We start from the raw sequence: 16,281 nt of genomic DNA on the forward strand, positions 1-16,281 counted from the left end.
ATTGGTTACTGGGCTGCCACGGGGAGAAAGATGGAAGTGGGGACTTGCAAGACATGTGTGCACCCATATAAGAATTTAGCGACCTTAACTGTAAGCAGTAGAAGGAAAATGCAACTCGGGGTACCAAGGGATGGGAACGATAGCGAGCTGTGAACGTGAGTAAATGAGTTTTCACCCACAGCTTAAGGGTTGCGCTGGCAACAGTTATGTCTCATTCCTCTCCGTATTCCTCTTTGGAAGAACTAAGGATACCCTCAGCAAAAGTTTCAGATGGATTAAGACAATTCCTCATGTGGGCAACAATTGGAGGGAGACGATGCAAGCACTGTAGAACTGCTGCAGATTTGTTTCCAGAAAGAAATCCTTAAATCAGGGGTCCGAGTGTGGAAAGTTTCTTGAGGTGTGATATTTAGAAAGAAATAAGCAGAATTGCACAAAGGCTCAGGGAATATGTGATCTGCCTCAACAGAGGCCCCAGCTGGCCACTTGGTGATGGCCTCTCAGAGCTGTTCCAAGCTGGGACAGGGCACTGGGCCTTGATGCGCCTGTAAGGACTCCTGGAAGGGGAATGTGACCACAAGCATGGATATTTTCTCCAAAGGAGTCATTTCCAAAGAGAGCAGCTGGGAGCTGGCAAATGAATCTTCCTGTCCTGAAGGACGCTCTGCGCTGTGCCCCCACAACGCCCCCTAGAGGCAGCAGCAGTTCAGCCAACCAGGCTCTTTTTCACTTTGTAACTCAGGCTATCCTTTCCCACCGCTGCGTCTTTATTTTTCACAGAACACTTAGAGAAAATTTAGAAAAACGCCATTATATTATTGTAAACAAATCATGTATTTCTTCAGCTCTTAGAGCCCAATGTTAATAATTGCTCACTAAATGAAAATCAAAATGAGATTTTACATAGGCAAGAAAGCTGTGTCCAGCATTTAACAGTATGAAACCAAATTCCATCAGGAAAAATCAAAACATAGGCAATCAGTTAAGATAGTATTTTGGATTTGAGAAACTATATGCAGAAGAATGATGGAGCAAGAGCTTGAGAATAACTTTGATTTACAATATAATAATCATTTTAAAATTTATTTTTACAGTATAATAATTATTTTTGAAGTTGCTGTAGTGTTTAAGCATATTATTTAGGCTTAAATAGGCATAAGGGATAGGCATAAATACATGTGTGAATATAAATATAGAATAGCAGATAAACTATGATGTATGAGATTTCTTTTTTTTTAAGAGGTAATTTTTTTTATTGAAGTATAGTTGATTTATGTGTATAGCAAAGTGTTTCAGTTACACTTTTTTTTCAGATTATTTTCCATTACGGCTTATTATAAGGTATTGACTACATAGTTCCCTGTGCTATACAGTAGGCCCTTGTTGTGTTTGTCTATTCTGGACATAGTAGTCTGTATCTTTTAATCCCAAATTCCCAATTCATTCCCCTTTTTTCCCCTTTGTAACCATAAGTTTGTTTTAAATGTCTGTGAGTCTATTTCTATTTTGTGAATACATTCATTTGTATCACCTTTTTTAAATTCCACATATCAGTGATATCATATTATATTTTTCTTTCTCTGTCTGACTTACTTCACTATTTAATATGATAATCTCTAGGTCCATTAATTCATTCTTCTATGGCTAATATTCCATTGTATAAATACACCACATCTTCTTTATCCAATTATTTGTTGATGGACACTTAGGTTGCTTCCGTATCAATGGCTATTGTAAATAGTGCTGTTATAAATATACAGGTGCATATATGTTTTTGAATTAGAGCTGCCTTTTCCTGACACATGCCCTACAATGGGATTGCAGGATCATATGGTAATTCTATTTTTAATTTTTTAAAGCACTGCCATACTGTTCTCCTTAGTGACTGCACCAACACATTCCCGCCAACAGTGAAGAGGGTTCCTTTTTCTCCATAGCCTCTTCAGCCTTATTATTTATAGACTTTTTGATGATGGTCATTCTGACTGGAATGTGGTAACATATTATCATAGTTTTGATTTGCATTTCTCTAATAATTAGCCATTTTGAGCATCTTTTCATATGCCCATAGGCCATGTGTATGTCTTCTTTTATAGGCCATGTAAATGTCTTTGTTTATGGTTTATTTTGCTGGGCAAAATCTTTTAAGTTCAAGTAGGTCCCATTTGTTTATTTTTGCTTTTGTTTCCATCACTCTGCAGGATGAATCAGAAAAATATGTATATTGCGCAATTCATGTCAGTGTTCTGCCTGTTTTCCTCTAGGAGTTTTAGAGTATCCAGTCTTACATTTAGGTTTTTAATCCATTTTAATTTGTGTGTATATTGTCAGAAAATCTTTTAAATTGCAGTCTTTTACATGTAGCTAGCTCTCCAGTTTTCCCAGCACCACTTATTGAAAAGACTTGCCTCTTTTGTCATAGACTAGTTGTATATTTTTTCCTCTTTGTCATAGATTAGTTGTATATTCTTGCCTCTTTTGTCACAGCTTAGTTGACTGTAACTGTGTGAGTTTAATTTACATCTATTAATCAGTTGATCATAATTTTAACCCTAAAATAATGAGTGCTAAATTTTAATGGTATATCCACTCATTCATCATTATATGGAAACTGATCACTCTCCATTTTAAAGGAGTCAGAAAATTTACAAAGTATTAGCACTTTGACTCCTTTTTCACTCATTCTCCTCTCATTCTCTGCGACCATGAGAATGTCCATCAGTCTTTTCCCAAATGGTATAAACAGGGTTAAGGTGAAAGTGGGGGCCATATGTACTGACCCCCATCTGTCAACTCTCCGGGACCATGCAAACTGTCTTGAGGTTCCTAGAGAGGTTATGATAAACTCACATCAATGAACATAGCCTCGCTCATTGAGAAAGGCCACTAATCCATTCTCCGGCCTTTGGGGAGATCCTGGGGATGGGTGATTTTGTGGAAAGCATTAATCTTAGGCCTTGGCATCAGGTAATCTGGGAAAAAATTCCTGGCCCAGTTATGGAGAAGCTGTGTGATCTTAGGACAGTTCCTTAGCTTCTCCTGGCCTCTGAAAGATAAAAACACTTACCTTACAGAGCTCTCTTTAAGAGGAATAATAACAAATTCAAGTAAATTAATGACTAATATGTTCAGTTTTATAAATCAGTAAGAACCCCAAAGGCACCATTTCTAAATCTAACTTAAAATCCCTGATTCTCTGACCCAGGTTCATTTCTCCTCCTTATAAGCTCTGCAGTATTTCTCATCATCACCCTAGGGTTGCGCACCATCCGGAGCCTTCTATGTTCTTATCTAAGTAATCCCAGTTGCTTGAGACTTTCCTCCAGGGCCTTATTTTGATTAACTGCTCATAATTAAAGATAAATTTGATGAACTGGAACCAAAGCTTTTAGTTGGCTTCTCTTTAGCACTTTGCACATTTCATTTAGTAAAAATTCAGAAACTAGGAGTATAATTTCCTATAATTAAAGGGAGGCTGGAAAAAATAGAGTCATTTTCCGGATAAAAGAGATATGCTCTTAATTCATAATTTTCTTTGTGTGGGAAAGAAAGATTTTATTCATTGTAAAAATAAAGATTTTATTTCCACAATAAAGAAAGATTTTATTTATTGTAAAAAGAAAATCTCTTTGATGTGTAAATCAGCTCAAGTTGTCAGGAGATTTACTGAGATAGTTGCAAAAAAATATTTCAGAACATATTTGTGGTATAAAATTTTATATAATATACATATTTTTTTACCAGTGGAGAGATTATCATTCATACATAAGTATGAACGTAAGTATACAGGTAGGCACATACATGTATAAGCTTACAGTAAAATAGAAACAAATATGCACGTCTATGAAAATTCCAAAAAATAGAAATTCATGAATTTGTAAAGCTTCAATGCCTAAAAAACTAGAGTTTTATAAAGTGTATTTCTTACCATCTTAACTATTTTTAAGTGTACAGTGCAGCCTTGTTAACTACATGCACATTGTTGTACAACAGATCTCTAGAACTATTTTATCTTTCAAAATAGAAGCTCTACACTGAGTGACCAACCTCATCACCTCCCTCACCCAGTCCCTTACAATCAGCATTCCTCTTTCCTCTTTCCTCTTCTAAGTGAATTCAGAGACTTCACGTAAGAAGATACGTAGTCTTTATCTTTCTGTGATTTACTTATTTCATTTAGCATTATGTCCTCAAGATTCACCCATGGTGCAGCATTGACAGTTTTCAGCTCTTTTTTTTTTTTTTTTTTTTTTTTTTTTTTTTTTAGGGCTGCACCCATAGCATATGGAGATTCCCAGGCTAGGGGTCCAATTGAAACTACAGCTGCTGGCCTACACCACAGCCACAGCAACGCCAGATCTGAGCCACCTTTGCAACCTACACCACAGCTCACAGCAATGCCAGATCCTTTACCCACTGATCGAGGCCAGGGATTGAACCCACACCTCATGGTTCCTGGTCAGATTCGTTTCCACTGAGTCACAACGGGAACTCCCTCACCTCTTTTTGAAGATTGAATAATATTTGTTTGGATGTACATGCAATATTCATCTAGTCCTCTGTTGATGGACAGTTGGGTTGTTTCTACCTCTTGGTTATTGTTACGAATATGTATATGAATATATCTCTGAGATCCTGTTTTCAAATTAGCTGTAATTGCTGGATCGCATGCAATTTTATTTTTAATCTTTTGAAGAAAACTCCACACTGTTTTCCGTATAGACTATGACATTTTACAAGGTTACCGACAGTGTACAGGTGCTCCAATTTCCTGACATGCTCAACAACAGTTGTGATAGTCTGTTATTTTGAGAGTGGCCATTTTAACAGATGTGAGATGATATTTCAGAGCCTCTAACACAATTGAAATGCCTCATTTTACAATAGTTGTAAGAATTTAAGAACATGCGAATGATATCATTTTGGAAAGTTAAATATCTTTCTAAAATGAGGAGTTCTCATCTTCAAAGTTTAGTTCCCTTTGAAATATAGGCTGCAGGATTTTGACAAGTGAAAGTTTATGTATTATTATTTTTTTCAATCTCAAAAATACCCTTTTCGGAAGTTCTCATGTGGTGCAGTGGGTTAAGGATCTGGCATTGTCTCAGTTGCGGCAAAGGCTACAACTGCAGTGCAGGTTTAGTCCCTGGTTCTGGAACTTCCACATGCTGCAGGTGCAGCCAAAAAAAATTTTTTAAAATAATAAAAATACTCTTTTTCCTAAGAAGGCAATACAAATCTTTACTCAACATTCATTCATTCTTTTACATAATTCATTCATTATTTTATTTTATTTTATTTTGCCTTTTTAGGGCCACACAATAGCATATGGAAGTTCCCAGGCTAGGAGTCAAATCAGAGTTTCAGCTGCCAGTCACAGCCACAGCAACACAGGATCCAAGCCATGTCTGCAACCTACACCACAGTTCATGGCAACACCAGATACTTAATCCACTAAGCGAGGCCAGGGATTGAACCCACATCCCCATGGATACTAGTCAGCTTTGTTACCACTGAGCCATAATGGGAACTTCCATTCATTCATTTTTTAATGTTCAGAAACTTCTTTTGTTCATCTTTCCACTCCAGTAAACACATATCCATAGTATTTCTGTTGCCTACAGAGCCCATCTAGATAGCTTCTAGGTTTCCAGTTACATAATTCCTATACTTTCTGATATGGATATTTGAAACAAATATTATAGGAAGCGATAAGTCATAAAAACGGATATGACATTTACTTCACTCCTGAATTTGGTTTTCTGCAGGTGTTCTTGCAGGTTGTTCCTACAACTTTAATGAGAGGTTGTCAAAATGTTGCTCCTCAACCCCAAGTGTCTCCAGGCTTCATCTTTTGTTATCTGTTCCTCTTCCTGTATACAGAGAACTTGCGTAAATCAGAGAAAACGAGTATCATTTTACTAAGGAGCTAGGAATCCAAGTTTATTATCCAGTGCAGATAATTTGAAATTCCAGGAGTACAGACAATTTTTAAAAGCTTAAATGAATAAAAACAAAACCCTTAAATGTGTTTCCCTTATCAAGTATTGCAAAATCATCCTCCTTTTCTAAAGCACATTGTGGTCTAATTCATTATCTTTTGGACAGGGTGAAAAAAGGGGAAGAGTAAATGGAATTTTTTTTTTTTCATTTTTGGCTGTCCCATGGCATATGGAGTTCCGGGGCCAGGGATCAGATCTGAGCCACAGTTGCAACCTACTCTGCAGCTGTAGCAACAGAACCTTTAACCCACTCTGCTGGGCCAAGGGTTGATCTTGGATCCTGGTGCTGCAAAGATGCCACCAATCCTATTGTGCCATAGCAGAAACTCCATAAATGGAGTTTATAACATAACTGCAAGAAGAATATCTCATAATGACAGGGGGACTTACACTGCATTCAGAAAGAACTGATGGGCCTAGCAATGTAGATCTCATTTTTAGGAATCCTCTATAATCTCCATTGAACTTGAGAAATTGAGACGCAGCACAAGATATATACATTGAGGGCACACACCAAAATAATGGGGAGTCTGGCATCTGATAAGATACTCTCGTCAGTGGGCACCTTGGAATGTCTTGCACCATGCTCTCAATGAAGCACACTACTGGACCTGTCCTCCTCCCACCCCAGTCCTCAAACTAAAGGACATTGTTCAATGGACAGTAATGCCAAAGAGAAGTCAAATTTGGCTCCACTAACTAGAATTTGGGCCCAACCCTAGTTTGGAGCTGCAGTAACTTGGGCTAAGACCCAGACATTTTCTCTACGCCAGTAATTTCTATCTGGTTTCATCAATCACGAGTCTTAGATCTCTCAATGATTATAGAAGAAAAGGTTGAATTCCATGGTCTTCTGTCATCAACATGGATGTTTAACTCAGAGAAAAAGAGGACTTGTTGGCTCTCCAGTCTTGGCCTTACTTGATAAGCCACTACCGGGAAAGCAGGCCCTGTCCAGTCTCCTGAGAGACATAGACAGGCTCTAAGGATATTGACCCATGTCAGTGCTCCACTCAAGCTGAGCAGAAGAGAGAAGAGAGAGTGACGATAGCTGACATGCTCAAGTATTTTTAATCCCTTGGCAAAGGTGAAAAGGAGATTGGGGGAAAGGCAGAGAGGCCTTCAACTCCTGTTCCTGGAGGCAATGCCTAGAAAGATATGTATTGCATTTTACAGACTGTTCTTATAACATATTTGTTAACTCGAACTTAGATTGGCATTGTGAGATAGGAATATTTCTTTAAATATATTAAGAAAATGACTGGTACTATTGAGGCTTAGCAGTCGCATTTAAAGATGACAATGTGAGGATCTGAACACACTATATACCAGACAGATTCTACAGACATACACAAAACATTCCATACAACAACAGAGTGCATAGTCTTCTCAGGGGCACCAAGAATATTTTCTAGGATAAATCATACATTAGGCCACAAATTAGAAAATTTAAGGTGATTGAAATCATACCAAGTATTTTTTTCTGACCACAAGGGTGGTCAGAAATCGGGAGTAGAAAGGAAAACTGGAAAATTCACAAATACATGGCAATTAAATAACAGTCTTCTAAACAATCAATGACTCAAAAAGGAAATTAAAGGAAAATTTTAGAAGTATGTTGAGACAAAAAAGGAAACGTTTGCACAACAAAGAAAACCATCCACAAAACAAAAAGAAAGCCTACTGAGTGGGAGAAAATATTTACAAATTATATAATCAATAAAGAGTTATTATCCCACATATATAAACAGCTTATATAACTCATCATCAAAAAAACTGACTGATTAAAAAATGGGCAGAATAACTGAATAGACATTTTTCCAAAAAGGAAACATATATGGGCACATGAAATGGTGTTCAACCCTGCTCTTCACCAGGGAAATGCAAATCAAACCACAATGAGATATCATCTCACACCTGTCAGAACAGCTAATTATCAAAAAGAACACAAGTAACAAATGTTGGTGTGGATGTGGGGGAAAAGGGAACACTTGTACATTGCATGTAGGAATTGAAATTGGTGCAGCCACTATGGAAAACAATATAAAGTTTTCTCAAAAAACTAAAAATAGAACTACCATATGACCCAGCACTTCCACTCCTAGATATATTATCCAAAAAAAAAAGAAAGAAAATACTCATTTGAAAAGATACATGAGCCCCAATGTTCACAGCAGCTTTATTTACAGTTGCCACGATAAGACAGACACCTAAGTGTCCATAAGCAGAAGAATGGATAAAGAAGATATGGTATATATACTTACACAGTGGAATACTACCAGCCATAAAAAGTGACATCTTGCCATTTGCTATAACATGGTTGGACTTGGAGGGCATTATGCTAAGTGAAATAAGTCAGACAGAGAGACAAATAATACATGGTATCACTTATACGTAGAATCTAAAAAATAAACCAAACTAGTAAACAAAACAAAAAAGAAGCAGACTCACAGATACGGAGAACAAACTAGTGGTTATCAATAGAGAGGGGGAAGGAGGAAAGAACAATATAGGAATAGGAGAAAATAAAAAAGTTACTATGGGATTAAATGAAATCATACGCGTGAGACGTTGAAAAAATATAAAGTACGATAGAATTGAAGTAGCCTTTCATTTAAGAAAACAGAAATAAAAAACCACCCATAAAGAGAATGGGATGTAGCAAAACTAGTTCTAAAAGTAAAGTCTCTTGCTATAAGCACATATTTCAAAAAATAGAAAATCCACTCTAATAAAATTTTTTAAAAATACACTTTAAATATAAGTTTATTGAAGGTTAATTATACCTCAATAAAAGTATTTGAATGTAAAAAAGAAAATAGATATCAAACAACTGAATTTTACACCTAAAAGAACTAGGGAAAAAAAAGAACAAACTAATTTCCATTGGATGATACTGAAGGAGATGGGGAGCAAACAGTCTTGGAGAACTGCATTCCAGGCAGGTACCCCACTAGCCCCTTTGTCTGGAGATGAATGTATGTACATAGCACTGTTACATACATCTTTATCACATATGATTTCAACATTCTTTTATATGCATTGCAGATTGGCCATCAAATCCTTCCCGGTAAATAATAAGAAAAATTAAGTTGATGTAGCCAAAATTTAAAACTTTTTTCTTTGAAAGACATTGCTAAGAGGGTAAAAGTATGTCACAGAGTGAGCAAAAGTATTTCCAAAAACATGTCTAATAAAGGATTTAGATCAATTAACTCAAATTTAATAATATGAAGACAAACAATCCAACTATCAACTATAAGCCATCCAACACAAGGTGGGTACTAAAATTTAAAAAGAAACAATAAAATACCATTACACGGAGTTCCTGTCATGGTTCAGTGGAAACAAAACGGACTAGTATCCATGAGGACTCAGGTTCGATCCCTGGCCTTACTCAGTGGGTTAAGGATCTGGCGTTGCTGTGAGTTGTGGTGCAAGTTCTAGACGTGGCTCAGATCCCACGTTGCTGTAGCTGTAGTGTGGGCTGGACGCTATAGCTCCAATTTGACCCCTGATCTGGGAACCTCCATAAGCTGAGGGTGTGGCCCTAAAAAAGACAAAAAATAAATAAAAATAAAAAAAATACCATTACAAAAATACCATTACTTTTGAGAATGGCAACAACCTTGACTCTATCCGAGTTTGCAGGTGTTGACAAGGAGTAAGTGGAACAACTAGAATCCTCACTCATTGTGAATGCAAAATGGTACAGCCACTTTGGAAAACAGTTTGGCAGTTTCTTTATGTTAAACTCACAGCATATGACCAGCTATACCTCTCCTAAGTATTTTCCCAAGAGAAATTAAAGTTTAGTTTACTTAAAATTGACGTGCAAATGTTGATAGTGGCTGACTTCATCTTGCCAAAAGCTGCAAGCATTGGCAATATCTTTTAACTAGTGAATATACTGCTATAAATCCATGCAAAATAATGCTACTCAGGAGCTCCCGTTGTGGCACAGTGGTTGACGAATCTGACTAGGAACCATGACTTTGCGGGTTCAGTCCCTGGTCTTGCTCAGTGGGTTGGGGATCCGGAGTTGCCTTGAACTATGGTGTAAGTTGCAGATGTGGCTCGGATCCTGCTTTGCTGTGGCTGTGGTATAGGCCGGTGGCTACAGCTCCGATTCGACCCCTAGCCTGGGAACCTCCATGTGCCGTGGGAGCGGCCCTAGAAAAGACAAAAAGACAAAAATAAATAAATAAATAAAAAATAATAATGCTACTCAGCATTAAAAAAAAAAAAAAAAAAACCTGAAACACAACTTTATAGATGAATCTCAAATTAATTATAGCAAGGCCATATACTGTAGGATTCCATTTATATGACATTCAAAAAAGGAAAAGCTATAAGATAGAATCAGAGCAGCTGTCAGGGGCTAGAGGCAGAGAAAGGGCTTGATTAAAAGCGGCACAAGGAGTTCCTGTTGTGGCTCAGTGGAAACAAATCTGACTAGCATCCATGAGGATGCGGGTTCAATCTCTGGCCTTGCTCAGTGGGTTAAGGATTGGTGTTGCTGTGAGCTGTGGTATAAGCCAGCGACTACAGCTCCAATTTGACCACTAGCCTGGGAACCTCCACATGCCATGGGAGTGGCCCTGCAAAAAAAAAGGGGGACACAAGAAAGGCTAGCCTATTCAAATTCATGTGTCCCTAACATCTTTTGTTTCAACAAAGTAAGTTTTGTTGTATTAAGCAATCACATAGAGCTGTTTCCCTGGCTCATGAAAGTAAGAATAGATTTTGTTTTGAATATACCTACACCTCTGTGTATATTGTACAGATGGCATGACTTGAATTAGGAAGAAAACCTTGAATGTGTGTTCGTTTTCTGCGAAATATCTATGAATATCTATGTATGTACGACAAGTAGGAACAGAAGTAGGAGTGAAGGGAAAGGAGATAAGTGAGAAAATGAGAAATCCCACCCTTCTTCATTCCATCTGCCAGACTAAGGTTAAAAAAAATACGCTTATCTTTATTCCTCTTTTGTAACTATTTTGGTTAGATTGAATCCCAGAATTTTTAAAATTATTTTTAAAATAAAAAAGTAAGTCTGCTAGTATTTATACTTCATGGAGGTATGAAAATACTGCACCAGAGACATAAAATTATTTATCTTATTTTAGTATCCCATGATCCCATTTTGTAGTTTATCAGCGTTAGAACTTAGACCCAAGCAGGCATTACTAAACACATTTTCATATCCTTAACTCACCTCCCTATATGCCCTGGAAGTTAAAAAATGTTCATAGGAAGAAACTTCCAGACTGAAAAGAGTGCATCTTAGATGATCCAAGGATGAGTTAGCATTTTGGCGATCTCCAGGAATGCAAAAAGTACACTGCAAGACCACTCATGTTCTCACTCAGAACCTGGATCATGGAAAAGAAAACAGATTCACTTGTCTCCTGGGTGACTCTGAAGTTGGTGATAAATAGCAGCATAAGGCGTTCCTGTTGTGGTGCAGTGGAAATGAATCTCACTAGTATCCGTGAAGATGCAGGTTTGATCCCTAGCCTCGCTTCGTGGGAAGGGATCTGGCATTGCCATGACCTGTGGTGTAGGTCGCAGGTGCAGCTTGGATCTGGCATTGCTGTGGCTGTGGCATAGGCCAGCAGCTGTAGCTCCGATTTGACCCCTAGCCTGGGAACTTCCTTATGCCCCTGAATGCAGCCCTAAAAGGAAAAAAAAAAAAAAAAAAAAAAAAAAAGCAACATAAGAAATAGTAAAATTTATTTACCTTGGAAAATTAGAAAGCAACCAGAAACATAGTAAAGAACATGAAAGTGGAGTAGAATAGATGTTGTTTTGAAGACAATTCATTCAACAAATATTTATTTATCATCTAATATGCTATATTTCAAAATTACAGTCTTGAAATAACTATAAAAATAAAAAAGACGACAAAGTAAACCTTCATAACTGAATTTGGACAGTGGGAATAGGAAGGGGTATTTTGTAGAAAGATAATAGAATTTCAGGGAAAATAAGATTCAGTATTTGAATAGAATTTTCAACATGGATTGATTGGAGAGACGAAGGGGTAATTTTCCAGATCTTTAGGTCTCAAGAAGCAAAGCTGGTTCGGTGGTAGAATTCCCACCTCCCCTAGATCTTTATTTTTATTTTTTAAAATTTTATTTATGTATTTATGTATGTATGTATGTATGTATTTTGCTTTTTAGGGCTGCACCCTTGGCATACAGAGGGGCTAGGGGTCAAATGGAGCTATAGCAGCTGGCCTATGCCACAGCCACAGCAACGCCAGATCCAAGCCGCGTCTGAGACATACACCACAGCTCATGGCAATGCCGGATCCTTAACCTATTTAGCAAGACCAGGGATCGAACCTGCATTCTCATAGATACTAGTCAGATTCATTTCCTCTGAGCCATGATGGGAATTCCTCCTCCAGATCTTTAGGTCTCTTATCAAAACAAGAATGTGGAGACTATGGAAAATGGGGGCAGCAAAGAAATTAAGATGGATTACATATAGCTTAGAGAGAAGAACAGAGATTTAAGATTCCTGAGCCTGGGCTCTAGCTCTGAGATTATCAATACCTTATGCTTTGACTCTGGACAAATTGATTTTTTGTGTCTCAGTTTCCTTGCCTGTCATGTTAAGTGAAAGACCAAATAATCTCTGAGGTCTTTCTCCATTTCCACTGTGCATACTGTTTTAAATCCAGTATTTAATGTTCACTATGGATGTGCAAATGCTCCTACCACAAGATTTTCTTTGTATCCTTGCTGTAGAAGTTACATCTCTATGGTTATCATCCATCAGTGTGGTCCTGTCACTCACACTGGCTGAGACCAAATTTTCTATAATAGCCTGGGAAGGATGCAAGGATGAGCTTGCACAGGAATTAAAAGAGGATTCTGGGAAGAGCTTTCCTGCCCATTAACGGAAACAAAATCCCTATGAAAGATGTTGTGGTTTATTTTGTTCAAGTTTCCTTTTTTAATCAATATTTTTATCTCTAGATAAACATAGATTTGCATGGAGTTATAAAATAAAGTATTACAAGTATTACAAAGCGGTCCTCTGTACTGTTTATCCAGTTTACATAAGGAGTTGCATCTTGAAGAATTATAGCACAATGTCACAACGAAGATATTAACATTTATACAAAGTAGAGAACATTTGCATCACCAGCAGAACCTACTCTGTTGCCTTTGTATAGCCTACCACCCCCCAGGTCTGTCCTTGACACTGGTAACCACTAATCTGCACTCCACTTCTAAATATTGTCATTTCAAAGGTTTTATATCAGTAGAACCATCCATTATACAATCTTTTTGAAGTGGCTTTTCTCCCTAACCATATTTCCCTGGAGATTCATCCAAATTGTTGCAAATATCAATAACTCTTTCATGTTCAATTCCAAACAGTGTTCCCTGGTATAGATCTATGAGGTCTTGTTTAACCATTCACCCATTGAATGCACTTGGGCTATTGCCATTTTCTGAATATCATGCGCAAAGCTGCCGTAAATAGTTGTGTACAGATTTTTGTGCATAAATCTTCATTTTTTTTTAGATAAATGCCCAAGTACAATTGCAAGGTTACATGATAATGATATATTTAGTTTTATAAGAAAACATCAAGCTATTTTCTAGAGTGGCTCTATGGTTTTACACACCTGCCAGTAACATGACTGGTCTCGTTCCTTTGCATCTTTGCCAGAAATTGGCATTTTCGCTGTTTTTTAAATTTTAATTTTTAGTCATACACATGTAGTTATATTTCATTGTAGTTTACATTTGCATTTCCCTGATGACTAATAATGTTGAACATCTTGTTATGTGCTATTTGCCATCTGTGTATCCTCTCCGAAGGATGTACTCCTACTTCATTCTTCATTTTCAAGATTGCTTTAGCTATTCCAGAACCTGTGCTTTTCTATATAAATTTTATAAGACTATCTATGTCTACAAAAATCCTAGCCGGGACTTCAATAGGATTGCATTAAAAATTAGATTGCTTGGAGGAGAATTGCCATCTTTACTGTTGAGTCTTCCAATTCATTAACATAGTATGTTTCTCCATTTATTTAGATACTTGCTTTCTTTCATTAGCATTTTGTCATAATCAGCATTCAGATATGCACTTGTTATTTCCCTATTTTGTTGTATCCCTAAGTAGTTCATTAATTTTGGAGTAATTGTAAATGATGTTGCATCTTCAATTTCAGTTATCACATGTTTATTGTTAGTATATAGTGTTCAACGAAAATTCGATTACCTCTTAAGAAGAGAAAGGAAATTTGACCTGTGCCAAACTGAGGGTTATAACCCAGGAAGCAGATTCTCAGAAAGTGTTCAGAATTGTTTCACTTTTTAGAATCAAAGGCACAGTCATATGCATTTTCAAGATAAAGGATCACACACCAAAATGACAGTCTGGTATTTCATATAAAGTTCCCCAAGGATATAGAGTCTAGGTAAACACTTGTACAGTGTGTAGCAAGTTACCATGACCCCTTGCAGAGCTGGGCAAGAATACTGTTTACATTGCTAGCATCAGGAGGAAGAAAAAATTGATGCTTACTGTCAAGCAGGCGCTCCCATCTTTGAGGAGGTCTGGTTAATATGTAATGCAGGTGCACACTGCACATTAGAAAGGGAAGGATGAGGCATTTCCATTGTGGTGCAGCAGAAACAAATCCGACTAGTACCCACGAGGATAAGGGTTTGATCATTGACCTCGCTTAGTGTGTTGAGGATCTGGCATTTCTGTGAGCTGGGTGTAGGTCACAGACTCGTCTCAGTTCCTGTGTTGCTGTGGCTCTGGCTGTGGCCGACAGCTGTAGCTCCAATTCGACCCCTAGCCTGAGAACCTCCATGTACTACAGGGGCAGCCCTAAAAAAAAGCAAAAAAAAAAAAAAAAAAAAAAAAACAGGCAGAGAAAGAGAATTTTATGTTTAATTTTTCTTATCCTGCCTTAAAATACAAATTGTTTCATCAATTAAATTCAAAAGATTTTATGTGTTGCTCTTGTATGCGGTGAGAGTGTTGAATTACCTTGTTAGTTCTAAGAGATTGTTGTTGTTGTTTTGCTTTGTAGATTCCTTGGGCTTTTTCATACATAATCATATCACCTGCAAAGATAGAAAGTTGTATTTCTTCTTTTCCAATGTGTATTCATCTTATTTCCTTTCTTTCTTATTGTACTTTCTATAATTGCTAGTACTATGTTTAATAAAATAAAAATGAAAATTATTCAATTATTCATGTAAGCTACAGTCTTTTACCACCACTAGGGATGTTACTGTAGGGGTTTTTGCAGATGCTCTTTATCAATCTGAGATTATCCTACCTTTGTTTCCAAGTTGAGAGTTTTATCCTGAATTAATATCACATTTTATCAATTATTTTCTGCATCAGTTGATATGATCTTATAATTGTTCTTCTTTAGTTTGCTGGATTACACTGACTGTCTCCTTTGATCTAGTGGATACATTGTTTGATTTTTGGATGCTGAACCAGCCTTCTATAGCTGTAACAAATACCGCTTGGTTATGGTATATAATTTGTTTATATATACACTGCAATCTTGTTGAAGGTTTTTGCTTTTAAATTCATGAAGGATATTCATCTGTTTATCTTTGTACTTTTTTGTCCTCTTTTTGTTCCATGGTAATCCTAGTGTTATAAATGAGTTGTCAAGTGTTCCCTCTTCTTCTGTTTTCTGGAATGCATTGTGTAAATTTCATGGTAATTTTTTGTTACTTTCGGTAAAATTCTCCAATGAAATCACTTGGGCAGAATTTTTTTCTTAAGATTTTTAATTATTAATTTAATTTTCTTAGAGTACCTAGCAATAATCATTCTTTATATTTGGTGAGCTGTGGTAGTTTATACTTTTTGAGAAGTTGTCTGATTTCATTGTAGCTGTTGAATTTATGTGTATTTTGTTTTTGGTAGTATTTCCTTATTTTGAGGTCTACCTGTATCAATTTTAGACATAATGCAATTGCACACTTAATAGACTATAGTACAATGTAAGTATAACTTTTATATTCCCTGAAAAATCATGTGAATTGCTTTATTGTGATATTTGCTTTATTGCAAATTATTTATTTCATATTTTATCAGAGAGAACTTCTCTTGTGGCACAGTGGGCTAAGGATCAGGCATTGTCACTACAGCATCCTGGGTAGCTGCTGCGGGGCAGGTTCAATACCTGGCCTGGGAACTTTCCCATGCCATGGTCATGGCCGAAAAAAATCAGAGAGCAAAAAAAGATTTGAAAAAATGAATACCG

This window comes from Sus scrofa, chromosome 14 (assembly GCF_054392235.1).
Source record: "Sus scrofa isolate SSC_HxYL_T2T_F1_AM1 chromosome 14, Sscrofa_HxYL_maternal_Yorkshire_Landrace_v2.0, whole genome shotgun sequence".
Classification (NCBI taxonomy): domain Eukaryota; kingdom Metazoa; phylum Chordata; class Mammalia; order Artiodactyla; family Suidae; genus Sus; species Sus scrofa.